The following is an 8,466-nucleotide window of genomic DNA, read 5'->3' as shown; positions in this document are numbered from 1 at the left end:
CAACTGTATTACTTTTTAATGTTGTCCAAAAAACGAATAAATGTTTTTTCTGCAGATTAGGTGAATTACTTTTTGACTATGTATGTGAGACTCATCTATGGAGCCATTGATCAACTACTTAAGTGATAAAAATATTACATTAGTTTGCTTTGAGGGCTTACCACTTATCACAAGGACGTTAATGAGCCAGTGAGTAAGTAAAAGCTCCGGTGGCTCCAGCAGCTCTTTTGTTACCATGGAGATCATATATGATGTCTATGGTCTCACCTCGCCCTTCTTCTTCTTCTTCTATTTTGTTGGCGGTTGGCAAACAACTTTTGGAAGCATTACCGCCACCTATTGAAATGGAGTGTGAGTCTGGGCGAAAACTATCTCAGCTAAATATAAAAAAATAAGAATAAATAAATAATTAAAAAAAGGTATTATATCCTTCTAATCAGTCATGTGGCTTCTAGATAGTGAAAAAGGTACTTAAAGCACATCTCACTTGAGTTCTTCTGTAGTATTGTTTTAATGTTTAATTGCACACTTTCTGACTCTAGTCCTAGGATGAGGTGCTGCCTCTCCTGGTCAAACCTGACACGTTGCTCTATTACATGCTCCACGGTCTCAGTAGCACCACATACACTGGTACCCATAGGAAGCTGATATCGGTGCCTGAGTTTATAATTCCATTTACCATCTGTGCAATTTCTAAAACTATCCTGTCTGGACTCCGACATGGTACTCTGAATACTCATCAGGGCAGAAGCAGAATCTGAGGCAATTAGCACTCATACTCACACATTCCTTGGTCTATTCCCCTCTATCCAGGTCAAAGCAGCGAGGATGGCTACTAGTTCTGCGGTGTATACAGCAAGATCATTGTTTAGCCTTTCTTTTTTGCACATCTTAAGCTCTGGTACTACAAATGCCACACCCACTTTCCCGTCAGGTGACTTTGAAGCGTCTGTAAAACACACAAGTTTATCCTTGTACTGAGCTCTGATATGGCACTCAACCATTTCTTTGCTGAACTCCTCTTGCTTCTTCAACTCTAGAAGTGCTAAATCTATTACAGGTTCCTTTAACAGCCATGGTGGTACAACTGAATATGTGACAGCTGCACACAGAGTAAGTGCCTGCAGGCCTCTGCCTTTTGAGGAACCACCCACCCAAAGCTTCTACCTGGTTTATCTTTCTCCTGGCAGTGAGTTCACACAGATAGACTGATGTGGCCTTCCCTTTGCCCTCTGAGGTTAGCCCAATAGACTAAGGCCAGCTGATCTCTCCTTACATGCAGTGGCATTTCCCCCACCTCTACCTGTATAGCATTAACAGGAGTCGACTTCATTGCTCCACAACGCGTTCTTACGGCTTTATGCTGAATAACATCCAGTTTTGCCAGGAGCGTCTTAGATGCAGATCTGTAAGCCACACGACACATCCATAGTCAAATACAGACCTAATAAGGCTGATGTATATCGTTCTCAAGGCTGACCTGTTGGCTCCCCAGTCCACCCCTTTCAGACAGCGCATGACATTCAGTACCTTTTTACATTTCTCAATCATTTTTTGCATGCGAACAGACCAAGTTAATCTCTTATCTAACCACAGGCCTAGATATTTAAAACAGTTTACTCTCTCTAGTTCTGCGCCTGATAACTTCAGCTTCAAACCCATGGGAATGTTCTTTCTAGTAAAAAACAAGGTTTTAGTTTTGTCAATAGATATTCTAAATCCCCATTCAAGGGCCCACGCTTGGACATGGTCTACTGCCTGCTGCATTTTACGCACAATGAAATCAACATTTCTGCCCCTTATCCACATTGCACCATCATCTGCAAACAAAGCAACATGGACAGATTCCTGCACCTCTTTAAAGACATCATTAATCATGATCAGGAACAATATCGGGCTGATAATGCTTCCTTGCGGAGTGCCGTTTTCCACTGTATATTCACTGCTGAACTCTTCATTAATTTTGACCGTGATTCTCCTGCCTGATAGGAAATCCTTGACCCACTGAAACATTCTACCCTTGATACCCATTTGCCTGAGTTTAATTAGGAGTCCCTCTCTCCAGACCATATCATAGGCCTTCTCTATATCAAAGAATACTGTCAGTACTGTCTCCTTATCAACTTGGGCTTTCCTTATTGAGTCTTCTAAGGCCACTACTGGGTCCATGGTGCCCCTTCTCTGCCTAAATCCACTCTGGTAGCTGTACAAAATATTTCTCGTTTCTAACCAGTAAACCAACCTATCATTCACCATTCTTGCCATTATTTTACCCAGCTGTGAGGTCAGCGCTATAGGTCTATAGTTTGATGGCATCTTTACATCTTTCCCAGGCTTCCTAATAGGGATTATTACAGGGATTATTATTACAGTCAATTTCTCCAACATAATGTAGCATATCTCATCCCTTCCTGGGGTGGACCTACCCACTTTCTTTAACGCCCTATTCAATTCACTCAGGTTAAAGGGCGTATTTAGAGCATTCTGCTGCCCCATCTCCTCCTCTAACATATGCCTGTAGCTATCTATTGTGATTTCTCTTCTTCTTGCCTCACTGGGAGTAAGATTCCCTGAGCTGTGTACCTGTACAAGTGTTTTAGCAATGGCTTCTGCCTTATCCTTACTGCCTATAATAACTCTGTCCTCTGCCATCATTATTGGATATTCCAGCTCTCTCCTAATGCCTCTCATTTTTTTAATCATTCCCCATACATCCCCTATTGGGGTAGTTCTGTCTAAAGTTTCACAAAATGCTTTCCAGTACTCCCTCTTAGATTTTTTTAACTTTAGACCTCACTACCACTTGACACTGCTTGTAATTTATCAAATCCTCAAAGTTCAATGTTTTCTTTAAAATTCTAAACGCTTTGTTGCGCTCTTTGATAGCCTTCCTGCACTCTTTGGACCACCATGGCACTATCTTTCTTGCCCTACCTGTAGGGGTGGGCGGGATGCACGGTATCATACCTTATGCGGTATTTTTCACCAATGGTAGAGATTTTTTTGCCATACCTTATACCGCAATAGCTCATGAGTCCTGTAGATGGCAGTAATGCAAAGTTTTGAACATCTGCTTGGATATGCCGTGCGACAGTAATCGCAAGACAAGGTAACACGAGTAATTTGTTTTACCACCTGCGGGCTAACCATGCTCCGGAATATGAAACGAGTCAAAGCCGGTGTTCTGTCGATTTCTCCTACTTGTCGAGATTTGCTACTTTGTGGTTTTGCGCTAGCCTGGGCGAAAGCCGACTGTTGACTCTGTCAAACAGTCTGGGAAAACCCAAGAGGAATCCGTTTCCATGGAGGGCGGGACCTTACCCAGCAACTTAAATTCATTGGAGTAACGGAGTTCCCTTAACCAATGATAATGTTTAGAAATGACGTTGGTTATGCGCCGAGGTTCATGCTTGCTCGCGAATCACGCTTCCCACATCCGCTTTCATTATACCGGTACCATTTGATAAATCAAACTTTTCCCAAAGCCAGTTGGAAGGAGAGCTACGACATCCTTGCCACTAACAATATTGACGAGGCATTCCTCTTGCTCTTGTTTTAATTGTGTAATGATCTCCAGAGTTGAGACAACTTCATGGATAGCTTCTAGCGTTCTTCCGTCGCCATGTTTATTTCCGCTGCGGTTGAACTACAATTATATGGACTACAATGGACTCCGCGCGTGAGTTCTGCGTCACCACTCGCAACTGTTTGCTGATTGGCAAAACACTGAGCGAACCGAGGTAGGGGGATTTGGCCAGACTATGTGCGGAGCCAAAATCTTTGGGCGGAAGTACGTAGGATGGCGTCGCCAGGCTAGTTTTGCGCATGCGCCGATTTTCTAAGTTTCGTTTTCACGCCCATAATGTTTTGCTACCCTGCGTCTCAGCTGGTGTGTAACGGTAACATCCTCAAAATCCTGATTATTTTCTCTTTTGGAAGACATGGAAAGTAATAAAACACTCATCGTATTAACAAGCAGTTTAACATGCACAAATGGGGTGTCTGAAACATGACGCATATTTGAGCATGTTGAATAAGTGGAAGAGGCCATTGCTAAAACACTTGTACAGGTACACAGCTCAGGGAATCTTACTCCCAGTGAGGCAAGAGGAAGAGAAATCACAATAGATAGCTACAGGCATATGTTAGAGGAGGAGATGGGGGAGCAGAATGCTCTAAATACGCCCTTTAACCTGAGTGAATTGAATAGGGCGTTAAAGAAAGTGGGTAGGTCCACCCCAGGAAGGGATGAGATATGCTACATTATGTTGGAGAAATTGACTGTAATAATAATCCCTGTAATAATCCCTATTAGGAAGCCTGGGAAAGATGTAAAGATGCCATCAAACAATAGACCTATAGCGCTGACCTCACAGCTGGGTAAAATAATGGCAAGAATGGTGAATGATAGGTTGGTTTACTGGTTAGAAACGAGAAATATTTTGTACAGCTACCAGAGTGAATTTAGGCAGAGAAGGGGCACCATGGACCCAGTAGTGGCCTTAGAAGACTCAATAAGGAAAGCCCAAGTTGATAAGGAGACAGTACTGACAGTATTCTTTGATATAGAGAAGGCCTATGGTATGGTCTGGAGAGAGGGACTCCTAATTAAACTCAGGCAAATGGGTATCAAGGGTAGAATGTTTCAGTGGGTCAAGGATTTCCTATCAGGCAGGAGTATCACGGTCAAAATTAATGAAGAGTTCAGCAGTGAATATACAGTGGAAAACGGCACTCCGCAAGGAAGCATTATCAGCCCGATATTGTTCCTGATCATGATTAATGATGTCTTTAAAGAGGTGCAGGAATCTGTCCATGTTGCTTTGTTTGCAGATGATGGTGCAATGTGGATAAGGGGCAGAAATGTTGATTTCATTGTGCGTAAAATGCAGCAGGCAGTAGACCATGTTCAAGCGTGGGCCCTTGAATGGGGATTTAGAATGTCTATTGACAAAACTAAAACCTTGTTTTTTACTAGAAAGAACATTCCCATGGGTTTGAAGCTGAAGTTATCAGGCGCAGAACTAGAGAGAGTAAACTGTTTTAAATATCTAGGCCTGTGGTTAGATAAGAGATTAACTTGGTCTGTTCGCATGCAAAAAATGATTGAGAAATGTAAAAAGGTACTGAATGCCATGCGCTGTCTGAAAGGGGTGGACTGGGGAGCCAACAGGTCAGCCTTGAGAACGATATACATCAGCCTTATTAGGTCTGTATTTGACTATGGATGTGTCGTGTGGCTTACAGATCTGCATCTAAGACGCTCCTGGCAAAACTGGATGTTATTCAGCATAAAGCCGTAAGAACGCGTTGTGGAGCAATGAAGTCGACTCCTGTTAATGCTATACAGGTAGAGGTGGGGGAAATGCCACTGCATATAAGGAGAGATCAGCTGGCCTTAGTCTATTGGGCTAACCTCAGAGGGCAAAGGGAAGGCCACATCAGTCTATCTGTGTGAACTCACTGCCAGGAGAAAGATAAACCAGGTAGAAGCTTTGGGTGGGTGGTTCCTCAAAAGGCAGAGGCCTGCAGGCACTTACTCTGTGTGCAGCTGTCACATATTCAGTTGTACCACCATGGCTGTTAAAGAAACCTGTAATAGATTTAGCACTTCTAGAGTTGAAGAAGCAAGAGGAGTTCAGCAAAGAAATGGTTGAGTGCCATATCAGAGCTCAGTACAAGGATAAACTTGTGTGTTTTACAGATGCTTCAAAGTCACCTGACGGGAAAGTGGGTGTGGCATTTGTAGTACCAGAGCTTAAGATGTGCAAAAAAGAAAGGCTAAACAATGATCTTGCTGTATACACCGCAGAACTAGTAGCCATCCTCGCTGCTTTGACCTGGATAGAGGGGAATAGACCAAGGAATGTGTGAGTATGAGTGCTAATTGCCTCAGATTCTGCTTCTGCCCTGATGAGTATTCAGAGTACCATGTCGGAGTCCAGACAGGATATTGTTTTAGAAATTGCACAGATGGTAAATGGACTCATAAACTCAGGCACCGATATCAGCTTCCTATGGGTACCAGCACACGTTGGGTTACGAGGGAACGAGTTGGCGGATAAGTACGCAAAGAAAGCATGTGTGACCCCTGAGGTTACCTTAGAAGTAGCTTATAGCAAGTCAGAGATAAAGTCACTTGTCAAGACAAAGTCCAGGGAGATCTGGCAGAGTGAGTGGAGTGGTGCAGCTACTGGGAGAAAGTACTTTACCATCCAAGGGGTGGTTGGTCATGCTAGACCAACAGCAAGACCCACCAAAGAGGAGGACATCATATCTAGGATGAGGTTTGGGCGTTCTGGTCTGAACAGTACGCTATTTGTTTTTAAAAAGCATGCTGATGGAAAGTGTAGTGTATGTGGTGCTACTGAGACCGTGGAGCATGTAATAGAGCAACGTGTCAGGTTTGACCAGGAGAGGCAGCACCTCATCCTAGGACTAGAGTCAGAAAGTGTGCAATTAAACATTAAAACAATACTACAGAAGAACTCAAGTGAGATGTGCTTTAAGTACCTTTTTCACTATCTAGAAGCCACATGACTGATTAGAAGGATATAATACCTTTTTTTAATTATTTATTTATTCTTATTTTTTTATATTTAGCTGAGATAGTTTTCGCCCAGACTCACACTCCATTTCAATAGGTGGCGGTAATGCTTCCAAAAGTTGTTTGCCAACTGCCAACAAAATAGAAGAAGAAGAAGAAGGGCGAGGTGAGACCATAGACATCATATATGATCTCCATGGTAAGAAAAGAGCTGCTGGAGCCACCGGAGCTTTTACTTACTCACTGGCTCATTAACGTCCTTGTGATAAGTGGTAAGCCCTCAAAGCAAACTAATGTAATATTTTTATCACTTAAGTAGTTGATCAATGGCTCCATAGATGAGTCTCACATACATAGTCAACAAGTAATTCACCTAATCTGCAGAAAAAACGTTTATTTGTTTTTTGGACAACATTAAAAAGTAATACAGTTGTTTATTATTTGATGTCACAGAGCAGAGCAACCCCACGTAAGATCCAGTGGTCTGGTGACTGGACAGTAGGTAGCACCACTGCTGTGATGTAATTGAGGTCTGTGCGCCTTGGTTTCTTGTAGATGGGGCAGGCGTACAGCTTCTGATCCACAGGAGCATTGGATTTGATGGCAAACATGTGGATGACAGGCATGGGTGTGAAGAGTACTTTGGGTGAGGACTCGATGAGAGTGATGTTCTTTCTGTTCCAACCAGCCCCTTCCAGGAACAAACCATAGACATAAACCCCTTAAACCACAAACTCACCCTGAGGGTTAAAGAAACCCGTCATCCAAAACGCTTTGGGCCTTCCTTGAAACACCCAACTGTAGAACTGTTTGTTTCTCTGGATAAGCTCGGTGTACCAAAAGCCCAGAGTGGAAGACTCCCAGGAGATCTTCCTCCACAGGCTGGGCACACGAGCGTCAAAAATATTGTCCAGAGCATCACGAAGGTTCTAGGAACAAAGTACATACCAGGAGTTTGAAAGCATTTTAAAGCCTCCTGAAAATCTCATCTAACTCTAACAGACAATCGTTGATGAAAAAACTGAGTAACAAACATACAGAGAAGTGCGTATCTTAAGAAGCAAAAATGAAGCGATGTGCTGAGGAATCAGAAATCTTACATCACTCATTATTATTGTGCCATCAATGGCCAGCTTCAGGTCAGTCAGACTCGAGCGCACCACAGAGATGATCCTTTGCATTCGATCCACTTCCTGACGTAGGAAGATGTTCATTGGGTTAAGAGCTCCCATTGTCAACAGTCTGGCTCTGACCTGAACCCATCAAAGTTACAGAGTTTAGATTAAGAGAACGTGTACATTGGCCTGTAAAAAGCCTAATGATCCTACCAACTGACCTCATGTGGAATGTAATTAGCGGGCAGTTTGTCCAACATGTCCTCTGCCATTTTGTGGACGATGGACTCCCGAGTCTCTCCAGATCCCCCTCCACTTTCCTTGGGCTGAATATTTGTGATTGTGTCTAACACCTCAGCAGATGTGTTTGTCTGGTATCTGGTCAACATTCATTATAGAAGAGAAATGCAATAACCTCAGAGACTCTAAGTACAGTAAATACAACAAGACCGCTTTTAAAGCTGCAGTCGGCAGGTTTTCAAAATTGCGAGTCTAAAGTCGGAAAATTCAAACTGATACACTCTCAGGTCCCTCCCCCAACCTCTAACAAGCTCCGAATCGCCCCCCAAACCCCTCCCCCTCTGTGGACGAGGTTGTGCACGTGAGTTCACACCAGTGTGAGCGCACACAAGCTGGGGCAGACTCACGCTCAGCAGCGTGTGCACAAGCTGTGATTGACAGGTAGGATTCCTCCACCCTAACTTGATTGGTTAAAAACAGCCGGGAGCGCTCGGTTTTTGCAAGCATGATTACAGGCTTCAGAGGGAGCTACAGATTTCGTTATTTTTCCTAAACAGCCTATTT

The 8,466-nt window shown here is 43.3% G+C and overlaps 1 pseudogene; it reads right to left on the bottom strand.

The window, feature by feature from the left end:
- Positions 1 to 6,925: 6,925 nt before the first annotated feature.
- LOC142376980 (dynein axonemal heavy chain 8-like) overlaps positions 6,926 to 8,466 on the bottom strand; it is a 39,728-nt pseudogene continuing 38,187 nt past the window's right edge.

The sequence above is a fragment of the Odontesthes bonariensis genome, chromosome 3, assembly GCF_027942865.1.
Source record: "Odontesthes bonariensis isolate fOdoBon6 chromosome 3, fOdoBon6.hap1, whole genome shotgun sequence".
In the NCBI taxonomy this organism is placed as follows: domain Eukaryota; kingdom Metazoa; phylum Chordata; class Actinopteri; order Atheriniformes; family Atherinopsidae; genus Odontesthes; species Odontesthes bonariensis.
The sequence above is the reverse complement of the archived record's forward strand: the minus strand, read 5'-3'. Positions and strand labels throughout refer to the sequence as shown.